This window comes from Thalassophryne amazonica, chromosome 3 (assembly GCF_902500255.1).
Source record: "Thalassophryne amazonica chromosome 3, fThaAma1.1, whole genome shotgun sequence".
Taxonomy (NCBI): domain Eukaryota; kingdom Metazoa; phylum Chordata; class Actinopteri; order Batrachoidiformes; family Batrachoididae; genus Thalassophryne; species Thalassophryne amazonica.
In genome coordinates this window covers 129,098,271-129,116,974 of record NC_047105.1, presented here as the reverse complement: position 1 = coordinate 129,116,974, position 18,704 = coordinate 129,098,271, and the positions used below count along the sequence as shown (strand labels likewise).

The 18,704-nt window shown below is 41.1% G+C and overlaps 1 long non-coding RNA gene across 1 annotated transcript in view; it reads left to right on the top strand.

Annotated features, from left to right (window-relative positions):
- The window catches only part of LOC117507580, a 71,840-nt gene that overhangs the window by 12,816 nt on the left and 40,320 nt on the right, over window positions 1-18,704 (top strand). The gene's annotated exons all lie outside the window — the stretch shown is intronic.

The window sequence follows — 18,704 nt, the reverse complement described above, 5'->3', positions numbered from 1 at the left end:
GGGAGCATTAGCATGGCAAAAACCTTTCAGCTTCTGGGGGCTGCGCCCCCCCCCCCAGACCCCTGCCTTTTTAAGCAGGGGGTCTGCTTTCCACAATACTTTCAGACTGTGGCCTCAAAGTATTGGAACACTTGGAATTTCACACATTTTAATTTGTTTATGCCATTTTAAATATGTCATGGTTTTGGCCTGATCAGGGCGTTGAGCCATCTTTTCCCCCTTTCTGTTCTCCTTCTGCCCCAGTTTTGTGTTTAGTTGTTTCCAGCACAACACTTTCCAGCGCCCTTCACAGTCCTGTTTTTTGACAAGCCGTGTATCGAACTACTGCTCTGTGTTTCCTCGACCATGCCTCTTGCCTCATCCCAGATGTCGGTGTTTGCTCGTGCCTCTGACCCCTGCTCGTTCATGACTGCGTCTCTGCCTAATCCTGCTTGTACTTCTGCTGCACTGACTGACTACTTGTGTACCTAAACCAAGCCTGGAATAAAGACCATGATTTCTCCAACACCTAAGTCTAGTCTGGGAGTTTGCATTGTGGGTGCAGCCGTCATGGTAGCTGGGCAGCCGCCCAGCCTGACAAAATACAAGTAAAATAAAAAATAAAGAATTTCTAAAATTATCTTCCTGAAACTCAAACTGAAAGCAAATCTTTAAAACTTGATAAAACCTGTAAATAATAATCAGTTTTATTGCCAGTGATAAGAATGATAAATGATAAGAATGGTGACAAAGGTCAGTTTCAGTTTGTACAGGGGTCAAAAGTTAAAGTTGCTCCATTAGTTTTGCTCTAGCTGTATTTGTGCTGAAGTTGATGCTTGTATCACTATTTGAAGGATTGTTTCAGTTATCTGTTGCACTAATAAGCCAACATGAACCAGCTGCTGTCTGTTAGGTTAAAAAAGTGTATATAAGACAACCCGAATTAAAGGAGAAATGCTGCTTTTAACAACCTAGACCTCATTTCTTTTTTTCTGTTTTTTTCCAACTTTATTTATTAGTTTTGCATACTTAAATTCAAATTGCCGACATTGGTACAAACAGAACATTGCACATGGAACAGCAAGGCAAAAAGGAACAGTATAACACTATAAAAATAATAATAATAAATAAATAAATAAACACAAAAGGATGGGTGGGGGGGTGGTGGTTTTAATACAGGTGGAGCAATCATGACGAGTATGGTTGTGAGCGCTGAGTTTAAGCTGTCCACACAACTGAATGGTCATTTTCCGAAAGTGCCGCTAATATATCAGACCCCATTGAATCATAGTTGAAGAGGTGATGTGTCGCCACACTGTTAAATATGGTTCTTGTTCCAGTAAACACAGCAGTGAGATTGAAAACTTAATAAGTGATCTGACACCACTGACACAAGAAGCATGATATCAATATTTGTGACAGCAATACCGCGAACGAGGACTAAATCCAGGGTATTTCCACTAATGTGTGTCAAATCCTGAATGCATGAATGGGTCAGAAGGCTTATTTATATGAATGTTGAAGTCACTCACAATCAGAATGTTATCTGCCAAATTCGAGATAAACTCGCCAAATTCATCTAAGAATTCAGAATATAGGCTCGGGGCCTATATACAGTGACAAAATAACATGGTTGATTTTTATTCTTCTGATCTTGGATATACATAGTATCCAGTGGTGGGCACAGTTCCGATAATCATCGAAGATAATGTTTTCATTATCGGACTATCTTTTTAGATAACTTTAAAAACCATTATTGGACTAATTATCTTGCGATAAATTTTTGTCCGATAATTTTTAGACCGATAATGTGGTAAATAAAGCTGAACAGCTACAAATATTTATAAAACTTAAAATCAGTTCAGCACCTACCTGTTAAATGTTTCGTAGCTGATGTGTTGTTCTACCCTCTGCAAAACAGAGAAGAGCTGCTTTAAGAAGAAACCGCTCTATGCTCTGCAGTCAAGGGACAGCTGATGAGACGATGGGCCAAGAGAGTTGAAAAGGCAGTAACTCTACAATCTCCACTTGGTAAACCCAGTCCTTCAAGGGTGACCCCGAAAAGCAAAAGTAACGGGTGTGGGGTTTCTTTTGTTGCAAGGACAGTCGAAACTGCTTCACAAACATCCTTCCAAAAAATATGGATTTTAGGACAAGTCCAAAATATATGTATCAGAGTCGCTTCCCCTGATTTACATCTATTGCACATTGGGTCCGTTTGAGGATAAATTTTGTCAAGTTTGGATTTGTGTATGTGTGTCCAGTGAACCACTTTAAACTGTATAAGAGAATGTCTTGAACAGATTGAAGATGAATGAATGTTCCTCAAAACATCAACCCATACTGCCTCATTAAATGTAATTTGAAGATCTGACTCCCAAGATTGTTTAATTGGAAGAGAGGAGGGTGAATTTATTGAGAGATTAGATTCAGCATGACAGAAATGGTTTTGTTTCTGGTTGGGTCAAAGGACATGAGCTCATCAATAACATTACAAGGAGGCTTAACTGTAAACCCAGGGCAGGATGAATGAATAAACTGTTTTAAATGTCTAAAGACATGAGAAGCTGGCAGGCCATACTTTTCCAACAGTATCGCAAAAGAAGCAACTGTGCCCCCCCCCCCCCCCCAAAAAAATCTTTGAAATATTTTAAACCCTTACATTGTCACATGCTAAACGTCGAATCCTGCAATGATGGATGGAAGAGGATGTTGGATAAGATTAGACTGGAGAGGCTCATCTGCTGCAGGCCAAAATATTGTCTGAATTGTGAATAGATTTTCAAAGAATTGTAAACTGTGGGATTAATACAACCCCTGGCAAAAATTATGGAATCACCGGCCTCGGAGGATGTTCATTCAGTTGTTTAATTTTGTAGAAAAAAAGCAGATCACAGACATGACACAAAACTAAAGTCATTTCAAATGGCAACTTTCTGGCTTTAAGAAACACTATAAGAAATCAAGAAAAAAAGATTGTGGAAGTCAGTAACGGTTACTTTTTTAGACCAAGCAGAGGGAAAAAAATATGGAATCACTCAATTCTGAGGAAAAAATTATGGAATCACCCTGTAAATGTTCATTCCCAAAACTAACACCTGCATCAGATCTGCTCATTAGTCTGCATCTAAAAAGGAGTGATCACACCTTGGAGAGCTGTTGCACCAAGTGGACTGACATGAATCATGGCTCCAACACGAGAGTTGTCAGTTGAAACAAAGGAGAGGATTATCAATCTCTTAAAAGAGAGTAAATCATCATGCAATGTTGCAAAAGATGTTGGTTATTCACAGTCAGCTGTGTCTAAACTCTGGACCAAATACAAAAAACATGGGAAGGTTGTTAAAGGCAAACATACTGGTAGACCAAGGAAGACATCAAAGCGTCAAGACAGAAAACTTAAAGCAATATGTCTCAAAAATCCAAAAATGCACAAAACAAATGAGGAACGAATGGGAGGAAACTGGAGTCAACGTCTATGACTGAACTGTAAGAAACCGCCTAAAGGAAATGGGATTTACATACAGAAAAGCTAAACGAAACCCATCATTAACACCTAAACAGAATAAACAAGGTTACAATGGGCTAAGGAAAAGCAATCGTGGACTGTGGATGACTGGATGAAAGTGATATTCAGTGATGAATCTCAAATCTGCATTGGGCAAGGTGATGATGCTGGAACTTTTGTTTGGTGCCGTTCCAATGAGATTTATAAAGATGATTGCCTGAAGAGAACATCTAAATTTCCATAGTCATTGATGATATGGGGCTGCATGTCAGGTAAAGGCACTGGGGAGATGGATGTCATTACATCATCAATAAATGCACAAGTTTACGTTGATATTTTGGACAATTGAAAGGATGTTTGAGGATGATGAAATCATTTTTCAAGATGATAATGCATCTTGCCATAGAGCAAAAACTGTGAAAACGTTCCTTGCAAAAAGACACATAGGATTAATGTCATGGCATAGGGTCAATGTCAACGAGCAGATCTGATTTGATGCAGGTGTTAGTTTGGGGAATGAAAATTTACAGGGTGATTCCGTAATTTTTTCCTCAGAATTGAGTGATTCCATATTTTTTTCCTCTGCTTGGTCTAAAAAAGTAACCGTTACTGACTGCCACAATCTTTTTTTTTCTTGATTTCTTAAAGCCAGAAAGTTGCCATTTGAAATGACTTTAGTTTTGTGTCATGTCTGTGATCTGCTTTTTTTCCACAAAATTAAACAACTGAATGAACATCCTCCGAGGCCGGTGATTCCATAATTTTTGCCAGGGGTTGTACTTGTGGAATTAAAGCACAGGGGTAGTGATGCACCAGTCAAGAAGGATGATGTCCCAGGACTACAAAAGTGTTTTTCCATTTTTAGCCAGGTGGGGCCAGCGTCACTAAAGTTGTAATACACCCAGTAAGAGAGACGATGCAAGTTGCACACCCAGTAGGAGAAACGAAAATTGGGTAGTGCTAGCCCACCCTCCTATTATACTTTTGTAAGCTCTCCCTTTTTAAACACATTCCAAATCTTGGCTGAGATGACTAAGTCCAATTTCTTAAAATACATGGCAGGTAAAAAAGAAAAAAAAAATGGGGAGACACTGGAAAAAGTAAAGAAATTTAGGGACAACAGACATTTTTATTGTGTTGACTCTTCCCATCAATGAGAGCGGAAGAGTTGACCACTTAGTTAAGTCACGCTGAACCTCAACTAATAGTTTACTAAAATTGTTTTTGTTGAGGTCTTTATAAGTCTTTGTTACGGTGATGCCCAAATAAACTAAACCATGTGTAGTAATCTTAATAGGAACATTAATAGTGGTAAGCTCTAAACCAGGGGTTTTCAAAGTGTGGGACAGTGAGGTCCCCCCCCCCCATCAAAGAAGAAATAAATAGCTGCACCCCCCCCCCACTGTTACACATACACACAATTTTAATATCTTGGTGTTTCTTTTTATTCTTTTACACATTTTAAAAGTATTTGTTCATTTTTAAGGAACTGTCTATGTTGTGGGCTGCCTGCTCTGTCTGCTGCTGCTACTGCTTTTTTTTCTTTTCTGCACAGGTGATGCGCCGTAAGCTGATCGACACACCTGTTCCACATTTCATCAACTGCAGTATATGAACCCTGGCTCTTCACTCCATCTTCGCCAGAAACTCTGAAAACCTTCCACGGTAAGACTGGTCATTTTTCCTCTTGGTGTTTCCTTACACCAGCCTGAAAAGAAGCAGCTTGTCACTGAAGCAAACCAAGACTTTCCTGCAGCCTGTGATGGAGCTCCCACGCTCCACATCAGCCAAGTTAAGTGTTTGCTCTCTTTTGCTTTTACAAGCTGCTGCATACTGAACTCTGCTTGAAACGTAATACAAGTTGAATGGTGAACTTTTCTTGAAGAGGAGCAACTGGAAGAAACAGCACTGAATCATTTTTGTCTAACTGCCTGCTTACCAGGACCAGCTGTGATAAGTTGTCACTGACTGTGTGAACCGCTTCTGGAAGTGACTGGCTCAACACTCACCATCTGTCTCTCTCTCTCCAGCCTCGTCGACAGCATGTGGCGGCTACCTGGCTTCGGATCATCTGCTGGGACTGAAACCATTCTGAACTGTGGACTCCCTGGTTCCACCACTCCGCGGGCCGGTCTCCACTCAGCTAGGCAGGCATTCACATTTATTCTGTTAAATAAATCCTTTGTTACTGCTTACTTTCTGCTCTTTGCTTCTGGGTACGTCTTCCACTCACGCCTGAATCATAACAGTCTATGCATTTACACATTTTACAGCCTTTGTCAACATTTTAAACATGTTTTTAAAGAACTTTCTAGTTTATATTTGTCATATTTTAAACAGTTTTTTTTAACACTTAAACATCTTTGACCTAACACATTTTAACAAATAATTGAACTGATTGATTTAACTGTTTTGTTCGATCAGATTTCTGTGAACTCTCTGGATCCAAACTCGGCGAACAAAAAACTAAAACTGTCCAAAAACAAAGGTGGAACATGTGGATGAGGATCCATCATATCCTGATCAGACAGATTTGATCTTTGCCCTCAGGTCCTGTCTTCAACTGGTTTGACTGGTCGCTGTTACTGGGAGGTTGAGTGGAGATGACAAATTTGTTATCAGTGACTTGCAGAAGAATCAGAAGGAAAGGAGACAGTTTGGATTTAAGGATCAGTCCTGGACTCTGATGGTTCTTGTTACTCTGTCACGATAACAGACAGTCTGTCCTCGCTCCTTCATCCTCTCAGTCTCAATGTTTGTGGACTGTCCTGCTGGCACTCTGTACTTTTATAAAGTCTCCTCTTGTGGACAAACACTCGATCATGAGTGTTTGGACAGTAAATGTCCAGCTGGTTTGACTTTGTCTCAGTCGTTGTAAACTAACATGATTTTTGGCACCCCTTAAGGCTGACATATGAGCCAGACACCGGCATGTTTTTGGTTCTGTGTCAGCGACATTGTGCCTTTTTAAAGTACAACTAGCCTGTGCGGTGTTACCACACAGTCCAGACCAACACCTGGACATCAGCAGAGCCCACACTGATCATTCCACAGAACAGGGGCATAAGAGAAAGCTCTGTGACCTGCAGACTTCTTATTCACCCAAGGGACACAAAGTAGTCCTGCACCCTGAGAACGCAAAGCCTGGGCCGGTATGTAAGGTTTAATTAGGTCAGCTAGGTAGGGAGGTGCCAGTCCGTGAACAGTTTTATAGACTAGTAGCAGAACCTTAAAATCTGATCTCACTGGGACAGGAAGCCAGTGAAGGGATGCCAAAATGGGTGTAATGTGGTCAAACTTTCTACTTTGTCAAAAGTCTGGCTGCAGAATTTTGAACCACTTGGAGACCCCTAATGGTAGACTGCGGTAAACCACAAAATAGAACATTACAGTAGTCCAACCTCGGAGATAAATGCATGGATCAGCCATAGACAGGATGAATCTTCGCTATATTTTGCAGGTGGAAGAAAGCAGTCCTCGTAATTTTCTAATGTGGAGGTCAAAGGACAATGTAGGATCAAAAATGACCAAGGTTCATCACTGTCAATGTGATGTATGACACATAAGCCTAGGCTAAGCATTAACTGGTCAAATTGATGCCGGTGTCTCAATGGACCAAGAACCATCATTTCTGTTGTGTCGGACGCGGTCGGAGCACCGACCCAGCGTAAAATAAGCAGAGCACGGTTCAAAAGATAACAGAATTTAATAATCAGTGAGTTTAGTGATAAACAACCAAAAATGTCCGGTCTGGTGAGGTGAAAACACGGCGCGCTCTCAGCAGCGCAAACGGTCCGGAGCCACAGCAGTTCGGACCCAGGGACCCCGCCGACACCCCCCAGGTGGCCGCGACAAACTGAGTGAAGAAAGAAAACATGAGGTGAGTCCAACACTCTCCACCAAGAGAGACACAGCTCAAAGGTGCACACAATCAGCAAACACTTCCTGGCTTAAATATATATATATATATATATATCAGCTTCTCACCCTGCAGGCACGGAACAACTCAGTTCAAATCTCCACTGCAGCAGAAGCTGATTAGACAATTAGCATAACGTGACAGCTCAATAACACAAGGTGTAAGGGACACCAAATCCACTGTCATTACTTCATAAAAGTCACCAAAACCAAATTACCTCAGGAAGTGTGCTGAAGAGCGTGAGACCTCACCCAATCCATCTTCAGACTGTGGCGTCAAACCTGGAGCGGTCTCTGCAGTCCGTAATGGTGAGATTGTTCTCCACGTCTGCTCACAAGGTCGAGTCTCTGGCAATCACACACTGTGCATTCAAGGTTTAAGTGCAGCAATCTCTGATCAAGACAGAATACACCACAGCTGTGAGCCCTGATGACCTGCACGTGAAAACAAGCCTCAGGTGTTCAGGGTGAGGTCCTAATACTCAGCCACTCAGTCCTGAATGCATACCACCTGGTGGGAGAAACAAAAACCAAGCCAGCCAAACACTCCAGCACATAACAATTTCAGTCTTATCAGAGTTTAAAAGTAGGACGTTTCTAGACATCCAACTTCTCACTGCTGCAAGGCAATCTAAGGATTTTATGTGAGGGTGATTCTTTAACTACGGGCACTATTGGCCTTGTAAATGTAATTTCCACCACACCATTGCCTTACAATATAAAGCGCCTTGGGGCAACTGTTTGTTGTGATTTGGCGCTATATACATGTGCTCTGATGTCACTGTTTATCTCCATAGAAACTACCCAAACAATCTTTCATACAAACTGTTTAGGGACATTAGTGTTGTGGTGGAAATTACGGCAATAGTGTGGGACAACTACATTTTGTTTAAAAAAAAAAAAAAATCACAACAGTTGTATGACATTGAATACCCCAATTATGTTTGATTATTTTACTGATTTTAAAACATTAGAAAAAACGTTTCTTAACCATTCATTTTTATCATTGAAGATCAAAAGTCTGGGTGTGGGACAAGCACAAAACGGCAATATTTGCATATAATGATGCTGAAAAAAGGTGAAAAAGTCATCAGACTACTGGAACAAATTTCTTAACACACTTTCATTGTAAAGATAACTATAAAGTGTGAAATTTCCCCTTTTTTCTGTTTTTCATACAATATGATCAAAGGACATAAGTGCCCGTAGTCTAAGAATCACCCGTGAATGAGATGACCAGCAATTATCGGCATATATAACTGAGTATCATCAGCGTAGCAGTGAAAAGTAATCCCAAAACGCCGCAATATGTACCCAAGTGGTGTTATATAAAGGGAGAAAAGCAGGGGGCCTAAAACGGACCTCTATGGAACCCCAAATTTCATGTCACTAAGGTTAGGGGTAGTGTTACTGTACAAAACACAGTGAGAACGACTCAAGTATGATGTCAACCATGCAAGGGCTCTCCCAGTAATCCCAAAATGATTTTCCAACCTATCAAGTAGAATATGATGATCCACGGTATTAAATGCAGCACTGAGATCTAACAGCACCAGAACCGTAGTGGTGTCCGCTTGTTGTCTGTCCTCTGACAGCCAGCCAGCGTCTTTCCTAACATCAAGCCTCTGAAGACCGTTGTCTTTTGTCCACAGGTTTGTTGATGTTTCAAGGAAAGTGAGAAAGTGAAACATCCAAAAACAGACATTAACATATTTTCAGCTTCAAACTACGGCCATGTGATTTTTTTTTTTTTCTATGTCATCGATTTTCCATTTTTTCCATATCTGTTGATCGTTTTTCATGAGTTTTAAAAGCCAACATTTGACTCACAGCAGAAGCAACTTCAGGCCTTGTTTGTTAAGAATAAATTAATCAAACATCATGTAACTGAGACCAAAATAATGATGGACAGCAGTGAAGACAAATTGGTCTTCTGCAAAATTCTAGTGACACCCAGTGGCAAAGAAGACAAACAGCAGCGTTATTGTGGGAAATAATGAAAAAAGCTCTAAACTTCCTGGAGTTTAATACTTTGAAAACTAATCACGTTTAAATAAATTACTTTGAATCACATTAAATCTTTTTGCGTGTTAAATTACAGTGTCATCTGCATAAAACATGTGATTTACATGTGGTGCTCCTACAGCAAGTCTGTTTATACAATCTGTAACAAGTCACGGGTCTAAAACTAAGCCCTGAGGGACACCCTTTGAAATACTCAACAAGCCCAATTTGAGATCTTCCACCTCGACACACTGAACGTTGTTTCAACATCAGGGATTAGGTCCGCTTTGGACCTGTTAAAATTATATAAAGAAAAAAAATTGTGGTTCATGAATTCCAGGAACAGCAAAATGTTCTTCCAGAATTCAAACAATTGTTAACTGTTAATCTGGATTCTAATCACATCAGATTGACCCCTGAATGTGTGTTAGATCCAGTTCCTCTACGTGAGAGAGAGAGAGAGACAATCCAAAATTCTATTCCGGAGTGGTACCAGACCCACCTGCAGTGGTGGATCTAGAGGGGGTTTAGGGGGTTGCAGAACCAACCCCCCTCCCCCACCCCCAACCTGAATCTAGATCCGGCCCTGTCCTGGAAAGAGAAAAATGAAAATTGGTGGATTTATTGAATGACAACAATAAGTTTGTTAGGGACAGAAACACAGAATGTACACATCTTCTGGCCTCTACTGGTGGTTGGCTCTTACTGCGGTATTGTATCACTTCCTGTTCCGGAGCACAGCGGTGTTTTTCTGTATCTGTTAGCTGTTTAATCTGCGCAGTTAGATTGATCTAGTTATCTAGATTACGATTTGTTTCCCAGTGTAATCTTTACGTGCCTTAACTAAAGCACTCCATCTGCTGAATCACCTCTAAATTATTTACACATTATTCACTTTGCGTGTTTTTAGGAATCCGCTAGCTTAGCGTAGCTACTAGCTCTTAGCCGATTTAGCATGGGGGCTTCTCCTGTCTCTCCCGCACTTTTCTGCTCTGGGTGTGAAATGTTTAGTTATTCCTCGGCCTCCTTTAGCAGTAATGGTACTTGTAATAAGTGTAGCTTATTCGTAGCTTTGGAGGCCAGGCTGGGCGAATTGGAGACTCGGCTCCGCACCGTGGAAATTCTTCAGCTAGCCAGGCCCCTGTAGTCGGTGCGGACCAAGGTAGCTTAGCCGCCGTTAGTTACCCCCTGGCAGATCCCGAGCAGCCGGGAAAGCAGGCTGACTGGGTGACTGTGAGGAGGAAGCGTAGTTCTAAACAGAAGCCCCGTGTACACCGCCAACCCGTTCACATTTCTAACCGTTTTTTCCCCACTCGACGACACACCCGCCGAGGATCAAACTCTGGTTATTGGCGACTCTGTTTTGAGAAATGTGAAGTTAGCGACACCAGCAACCATAGTCAATTGTCTTCCGGGGGCCAGAGCAGGCGACATTGAAGGAAATTTGAAACTGCTGGCTAAGGCTAAGGCGTAAATTTGGTAAGATTGTAATTCACGTCGGCAGTAATGACACCCGGTTACGCCAATCGGAGGTCACTAAAATTAACATTGAATCGGTGTGTAACTTTGCAAAAACAATGTCGGACTCTGTAGTTTTCTCTGGGCCCCTCCCCAATCAGACCGGGAGTGACATGTTGTAGCCGCATGTTCTCCTTGAATTGCTGGCTGTCTGAGTGGTGTCCAAAAAATGAGGTGGGCTTCATAGATAATTGGCAAAGCTTCTGGGGAAAACCTGGTCTTGTTAGGAGAGACGGCATCCATCCCACTTTGGATGGAGCAGCTCTCATTTCTAGAATCTGGCCAATTTTCTTAAATCCTCCAAACCGTGACTATCCAGGGTTGGGACCAGGAAGCAGAGTTGTAGTCTTACACACCTCTCTGCAGCTTCTCTCCCCCTGCCATCCCCCTCATTACCCCATCCCCGTAGAGACGGTGTCTGCTCCCAGACCACCAATAACCAGCAAAAATCTATTTAAGCATAAAAATTCAAAAAGAAAAAATAATATAGCACCTTCAACTGCACCACAGACTAAAACAGTTAAATGTGGTCTGTTAAACATTAGGTCTCTCTCTTCTAAGTCCCTGTTGGTAAATGATATAATAATTGATCAACATATTGATTTATTCTGCCTTACAGAAACCTGGTTACAGCAGGATCAATCAATCAATCAACTTTTTTTTTATATAGCGCCAAATCACAACAAACAGTTGCCCCAAGGCGCTGATGAATATGTTAGTTTAAATGAGTCAACACCCCCGAGTCACACTAACTGTCAGAATGCTCGTAGCACGGGCCGGGGCGGAGGATTAGCAGCAATCTTCCATTCCAGCTTATTAATTAATCAAAAACCCAGACAGAGCTTTAATTCATTTGAAAGCTTGACTCTTAGTCTTGTCCATCCAATTGGAAGTCCCAAAAACCAGTTTTATTTGTTATTATCTATCGTCCACCTGGTAGCTGTGAATTTTCAGACCTTTTGTCTGACTTAGTGCTTAGCTCAGATAAGATAATTATAGTGGGCGATTTTAACATCCACACAGATGCTGAGAATGACAGCCTCAACACTGCATTTAATCTATTATTAGACTCTATTGGCTTTGCTCAAAAAGTAAATGAGTCCACCCACCACTTTAATCATATCTTAGATCTTGTTCTGACTTATGGTATGGAAATTGAAGACTTAACAGTATTCCCTGAAAACTCCCTTCTGTCTGATCATTTCTTAATAACATTTACATTTACTCTGATGGACTACCCAGCAGTGGGGAATAAGTTTCATTACACTAGAAGTCTTTCAGAAAGCGCTGTAACTAGGTTTAAGGATATGATTCCTTCTTTACGTTCTCTAATGCCATATACCAACACAGTGCAGAGTAGCTACCTAAACTCTGTAAGTGAGATAGAGTATCTCATCAATAGTTTTACATCCTCATTGAAGACAACTTTGGATGCTGTAGCTCCTCTGAAAAGAGAGCTTTAAATCAGAAGTGCCTGACTCCGTGGTATAACTCACAAACTCGTAGCTTAAAGCAGATAACCCGTAAGTTGGAGAGGAAATGGTGTCTCACTAATTTAGAAGATCTTCACTTAGCCTGGAAAAAGAGTCTGTTGCTCTATAAAAAAAAGCCCTCCGTAAAAGTAGGACATCTTTCTACTCATCACTAATTGAAGAAATAAGAACAACCCCAGGTTTCTTTTCAGCACTGTAGCCAGGCTGACAAAGAGTCAGAGCTCTATTGAGCTGAGTATTCCTTTAACTTTAACTAGTAATGACTTCATGACTTCTTTGCTAACAAAATTTTAACTATTAGAGAAAAAATTACTCATAACCATCCCAAAGACGTATCGTTATCTTTGGCTGCTTTCAGTGATGCCGGTATTTGGTTAGACTCTTTCTCTCCGATTGTTCTGTCTGAGTTATTTTCATTAGTTACTTCATCCAAACCATCAACATGTTATTAGACCCCATTCCTACCAGGCTGCTCAAGGAAGCCCTACCATTATTTAATGCTTCGATCTTAATATGATCAATCTATCTTTGTTAGTTGGCTATGTACCACAGGCTTTAAGGTGGCAGTAATTAAACCATTACTTAAAAAGCCATCACTTGACCCAGCTATCTTAGCTAATTATAGGCCAATCTCCAACCTTCCTTTTCTCTCAAAAATTCTTGAAAGGGTAGTTGTAATACAGCTAACTGATCATCTGCAGAGGAATGGTCTATTTGAAGAGTTTCAGTCAGGTTTTAGAATTCATCATAGTACAGAAACAGCATTAGTGAAGGTTACAAATGATCTTCTTATGGCCTCGGACAGTGGACTCATCTCTGTGCTTGTTCTGTTAGACCTCAGTGCTGCTTTTGATACTGTTGACCATAAAATTTATTACAGAGATTAGAGCATGCCATAGGCATTAAAGGCACTGCGCTGCGGTGGTTTGAATCATGTTTGTCTAATAGATTACAATTTGTTCATGTAAATGGGGAATCTTCTTCACAGACTAAAGTTAATTATGGAGTTCCACAAGGTTCTGTGCTAGGACCAATTTTATTCACTTTATACATGCTTCCCTTAGGTAGTATTATTAGACGGTATTGCTTAAATTTTCATTGTTACGCAGATGATACCCAGCTTTATCTATCCATGAAGCCAGAGGACACACACCATTAGCTAAACTGCAGGATTGTCTTACAGACATAAAGACATGGATGACCTCTAATTTCCTGCTTTTAAACTCAGATAAAACTGAAGTTATTGTACTTGGCCCCACAAATCTTAGAAACATGGTGTCTAACCAGATCCTTACTCTGGATGGCATTACCCCGACCTCTAGTAATACTGTGAGAAATCTTGGAGTCATTTTTGATCAGGATATGTCATTCAAAGCGCATATTAAACAAATATGTAGGACTGCTTTTTTGCATTTACGCAATATCTCTAAAATCAGAAAGGTCTTGTCTCAGAGTGATGCTGAAAAACTAATTCATGCATTTATTTCCTCTAGGCTGGACTATTGTAATTCATTATTATCAGGTTGTCCTAAAAGTTCCCTAAAAAGCCTTCAGTTAATTCAAAATGCTGCAGCTAGAGTACTGACGGGGACTAGAAGGAGAGAGCATATCTCACCCATATTGGCCTCTCTTCATTGGCTTCCTGTTAATTCTAGAATAGAATTTAAAATTCTTCTTCTTACTTATAAGGTTTTGAATAATCAGGTCCCATCTTATCTTAGGGAACTCGTAGTACCATATCACCCCAATAGAGCGCTTCGCTCTCAGACTGCAGGCTTACTTGTAGTTCCTAGGGTTTGGTAAGAGTAGAATGGGAGGCAGAGCCTTCAGCTTTCAGGCTCCTCTCCTGTGGAACCAGCTCCCAATTCAGATCAGGGAGACAGACACCCTCTCTACTTTTAAGATTAGGCTTAAAACTTTCCTTTTTGCTAAAGCTTATAGTTAGGGCTGGATCAGGTGACCCTGAACCATCCCTTAGTTATGCTGCTATAGACGTAGACTGCTGGGGGGTTCCCATGATGCACTGTTTCTTTCTCTTTTGCTCTGTATGCACCACTCTGCATTTAATCATTAGTGATCGATCTCTGCTCCCCTCCACAGCATGTCTTTTTCCTGGTTCTCTCCCTCAGCCCCAACCAGTCCCAGCAGAGGACTGCCCTCCCTGAGCCTGGTTCTGCTGGAGGTTTCTTCCTGTTAAAAGGGAGTTTTTCCTTCCCACTGTAGCCAAGTGCTTGCTCACAGGGGTCATTTTGACCGTTGGGGTTTTACATAATTATTGTATGGCCTTGCCTTACAATATAAAGCGCCTTGGGGCAACTGTTTGTTGTGATTTGGCGCTATATAAAAAATTGATTGATTGATTGAATCTTTTATATGAGAATTTCTTCCAATTACAGGATTGACGGAGAGAAATATAGCTCCCCAACACACTTTTTTCCTGGTCCTCTGCGACTCTCCTGTTCATATGCCAGTCCAATAGGTGGTGGTAATGCACCGAAAAGTTGGTTGGCAGCCATCATTAAAATCTAATGAAGAACTGTTTCCTGTCGTCGTCCGAGGCTAAAGCTAGTTAGCTGGAGACGCTGGAAACTCTTCTCTGAACAGATCAAACTTCACTCTGTGATCCTCGAATATGTTTTTGAAGAGGCTCCAGAAGCACAAAGATCGACCAGTAAACAAGAAAGAAGAAAAGGTGGAACAGCTGAGAAGGTTGTTGAAACAGTGGCTAACTGTTGCTAATGTCGAGATATTTGAGTTGGTAGAAACAAAAAACAGATCGCAGAGCAGCAAGAAGAAACGAGTGGATTTAAAGAAGAGAAGAAACTAGTCAACGTGCTGGATGCTGTTTCAAGCTGAAGTTCGCTGATCCAGAGCAGGTTTGTCCCACTAAACTTTATTTCAGACCAACTCCACCACATCCAAATGATAGTTGTTAGTTTGTGTTTGAGTCTTATTATAGACTGAACACCAAATATCAGCAAAAATAAACAAGACAAAACTGTGACTGTTCAGCTTGGTGATGGGCTGATGAAGCCGATCAATCGATACGATCAATGACAGTTTTTCCTCATTTTAGAAAGGGTTTCATGTGACGTATCGGTCACGTCATTTTGGTGTCCTGCGTCCATTCTGCATTACGACGCGGTGGCCGCTGTGTTACGCTACGTGCATTTGGTGAACAATTGCAGAAGCTTCGTCGGCGTGAAGAAGCCTCACGGCAACCGTGGCGCTGAGAGAGATCCGCTGCTAACAGAAATCCACTTACTACCAGAATTTTATTTGGCAATAAAATGATATAAAAATACCTCCGAGGATAACACAAGAACGCTTCCAAAATGGATGCTTATTTACCTTGTGGTCCTCGAGTCACCGAGCTGCTGATCCGCAAGCTGCCCTTCTAACGCCTGAGGAGAGAAATTGCTCAGGACTTCAAGACGACCTCCGCTTTCCAGAGCTCCGCTGTGATGCTCTGCAGGAGGCCGGCGAGGCTGACCTGGTCGGGCAGCTTCCTAGTTCACAATATCGCAGTGTGACACTGTTGGCCAGTTTGTTACATCACCACTAAATCACTATCTGGTATAAGATACGGATCCACTGAACCAACTGCTACACATCTATCATGATAAATAGCTTTATCTCGAGGATTTAAAGCATCGTATAACCGGACATTCTCTCCATTTTTCTATCACGCACCAGCCTCCTTGTAATCCAGAATGGCGACGGCACCTGTCCTGCAGCAAATTGGTCACATGATTGAAAACCCTCTATACCCACAAAAATGGAACTACGCACACAATTCATAAAATCCAAAGCTCATGAATCAACATCATGACTCCAACTGCTAACTTTGAGGCACAACATCATGGTTTCACTCAAACCAGTTCATTAATTTATCCTGAAGGAAACTGCTGATCTTCGAACTGCACAGAAAAACAGATACAAGTTGGCATGAGGAGCAGGAGACTGGATAAGAAAAATAACCATCATACGTAAGTTCTTTCAGCTTCTCTCTTTTTGCTTAGGGTCGCTACAGCAGATATATGTATCTGCATGTTGATTTGCACAAGTTTTACACCGGGTGCCTTTCCTCACACAACTCCACATGAGATGGAGAATGGGCACTCGTGATCTTGAGACGGTGACCTTCTGGTCTGGAAGCAAGTGCACTAACCCCCATGCTGCCTGATAATAAAAATACCATGAGGAGACACAGTGAGACAGGGAGGGGACAGCTGTTATCTTAAGGAAGTGTCAGTGGGACGAGGTATAGAGTCTCATGACTAAATTTGAGGTCTATATCGCCCACCGCTAGGCTTACATGACATCATCAGTTGTCTTGTTGTTGCTCGGTGTGAGCAGTAGATGTGATTGGCTGACCTATTTATTGCTGTCGGATTTTTCTGTGAGCTTCAGCTGTTTTTCTGCTTGTATTACTGTGCTGTTCAGTGTCCTCTACTGTATGTACATCTATCTCTGCAAGATCTATATCAGGAGGGAGTCCCCCTGATGTTTGGCACAAGATCAGAGCTTCAGAGTGTTTTTCCTCGTTCTGACACTGGACCAAATCATTGTCAAATTACAAAATGCTTTGAGAGTGTATTTACTACAACATGACATTATTTTAGTCTGATTTTTCAATCTGATATGGTTTCTCTGGGCTTCAGTCAAATTATTGTATCACAGTAAAAATCAAAATTGATCATCAGGGTGGTGGTAGTTGGGGTGGGGGGATTAGAGTCTTTTATTCAAGAGTAGTGACATGACAAGTCGAAAAAAAAATGGTCATGTGGCTCATAGTGCCATCTTGGGTTCAAAATAGCATTAGCTGTTACTGTCTGCATGTAATTCCCGCTATTTTATTATTTGCTGAAAATGTGGGTTGTTGTGCGTTTGGATGCACAAATAGACACAACAAGGGCTTCAAGATGTACAGATTCCCTTCAGATCTAAACAGAAGAAAAATTTGGAAAATGTGGGACTCGAGTCATTTTCCAGATTAAAAGCCTGACTGTTTTTTTTTTTCTTTTTCAAATTGTGCTCAGACTTGGACCCACGCACCTGTTAATCAGACAGCGAAAAAGGCTGTGATTTGACACTTGAATGCTTTCACGCTTTCCTCTCATATTTTAATAGTTTCTGCAGTGCGCAACACGGATTACATTTTGGGATCACATATGTTTGGCAGAAAAGTCCGCAACTTTACAACACAGAGTCAGAAAAAGAGGAAATTGTACAGCTTACCCTTGAACTGGAGGTGATGATTGCAGAAAGAAAAGCTTGTTGTGGGTCAATTAATCCATAATAAAGCATAATCCAGTGACGGAGAACTTTAAAACGGTCAACGCACGTCATTGCATGACACAGGGTTACAGAACCATAAGATCAGGCTTTAAATTAATTAAATAAATCATCATAAATTGTACATTCATGTATGTTAATTTTATTTTCTAAGAGGGACAACATAATTAATGAACATTTTTGTTTTTAAAATAAATAAAAATAAGAACGTAATGTACACAATTGCAGACATAGGCTGATTTCCCTTGTCAGTTCCCCCTGCCAGATGGTACAGGCAAATTCCAAAAATAGTAAAACAAAAAAACACAAAATTATACAAAAAACAAATCATATTAAACACAGTGTACTCAGCAACACTGCTAAACACAGATTGCATCACATTCCCAGCCCTTTACACAATGTCCAAGGTTCTACTACCTGTGATGGTAGGTTTGGGGTGGACATCAACCCTTCAGATGTTTTTTTTAAAAGTACTAAAAGTGGGGGTATTCCCTAACAGGTGATGGTATGGTGTTCCAGAAAGGACCATTGACAGATAAGGCCATCTGGCCAAAGGTGTGCGACAGTTGCCTCAGTTGGATGCTTGAATGGTTCTGGCAGCTGGCCGCAAGAGGAGTGGCGCTAGATGAAGTATCCCGAGGGGGTGGAGCTAGGCCATTAAAAGTTTGAAGACTAAGTAAGCTCTTTTAAGTGTTATATACACTCAACAAAAATATATACGCAACACTTTTGGTTTGCTCCCATTTGTATGAGATGAACTCAAAGATCTAAAACTTTTTCCACAGACGCAATAGCACCATTTCCCTCAAATAGTGTTCACAAACCAGTCTAAATCTGTGATAGTGAGCACTTCTCCTTTGCTGAGATAATCCATCCCACCTCACAGGTGTGCATACCAAGATGCTGATTAGACACCATGATTAGTGCACAGGTGTGCCTTAGACTGCCCACAATAAAAGGCCATCTGAAAGGTGCAGTTTTGTTTA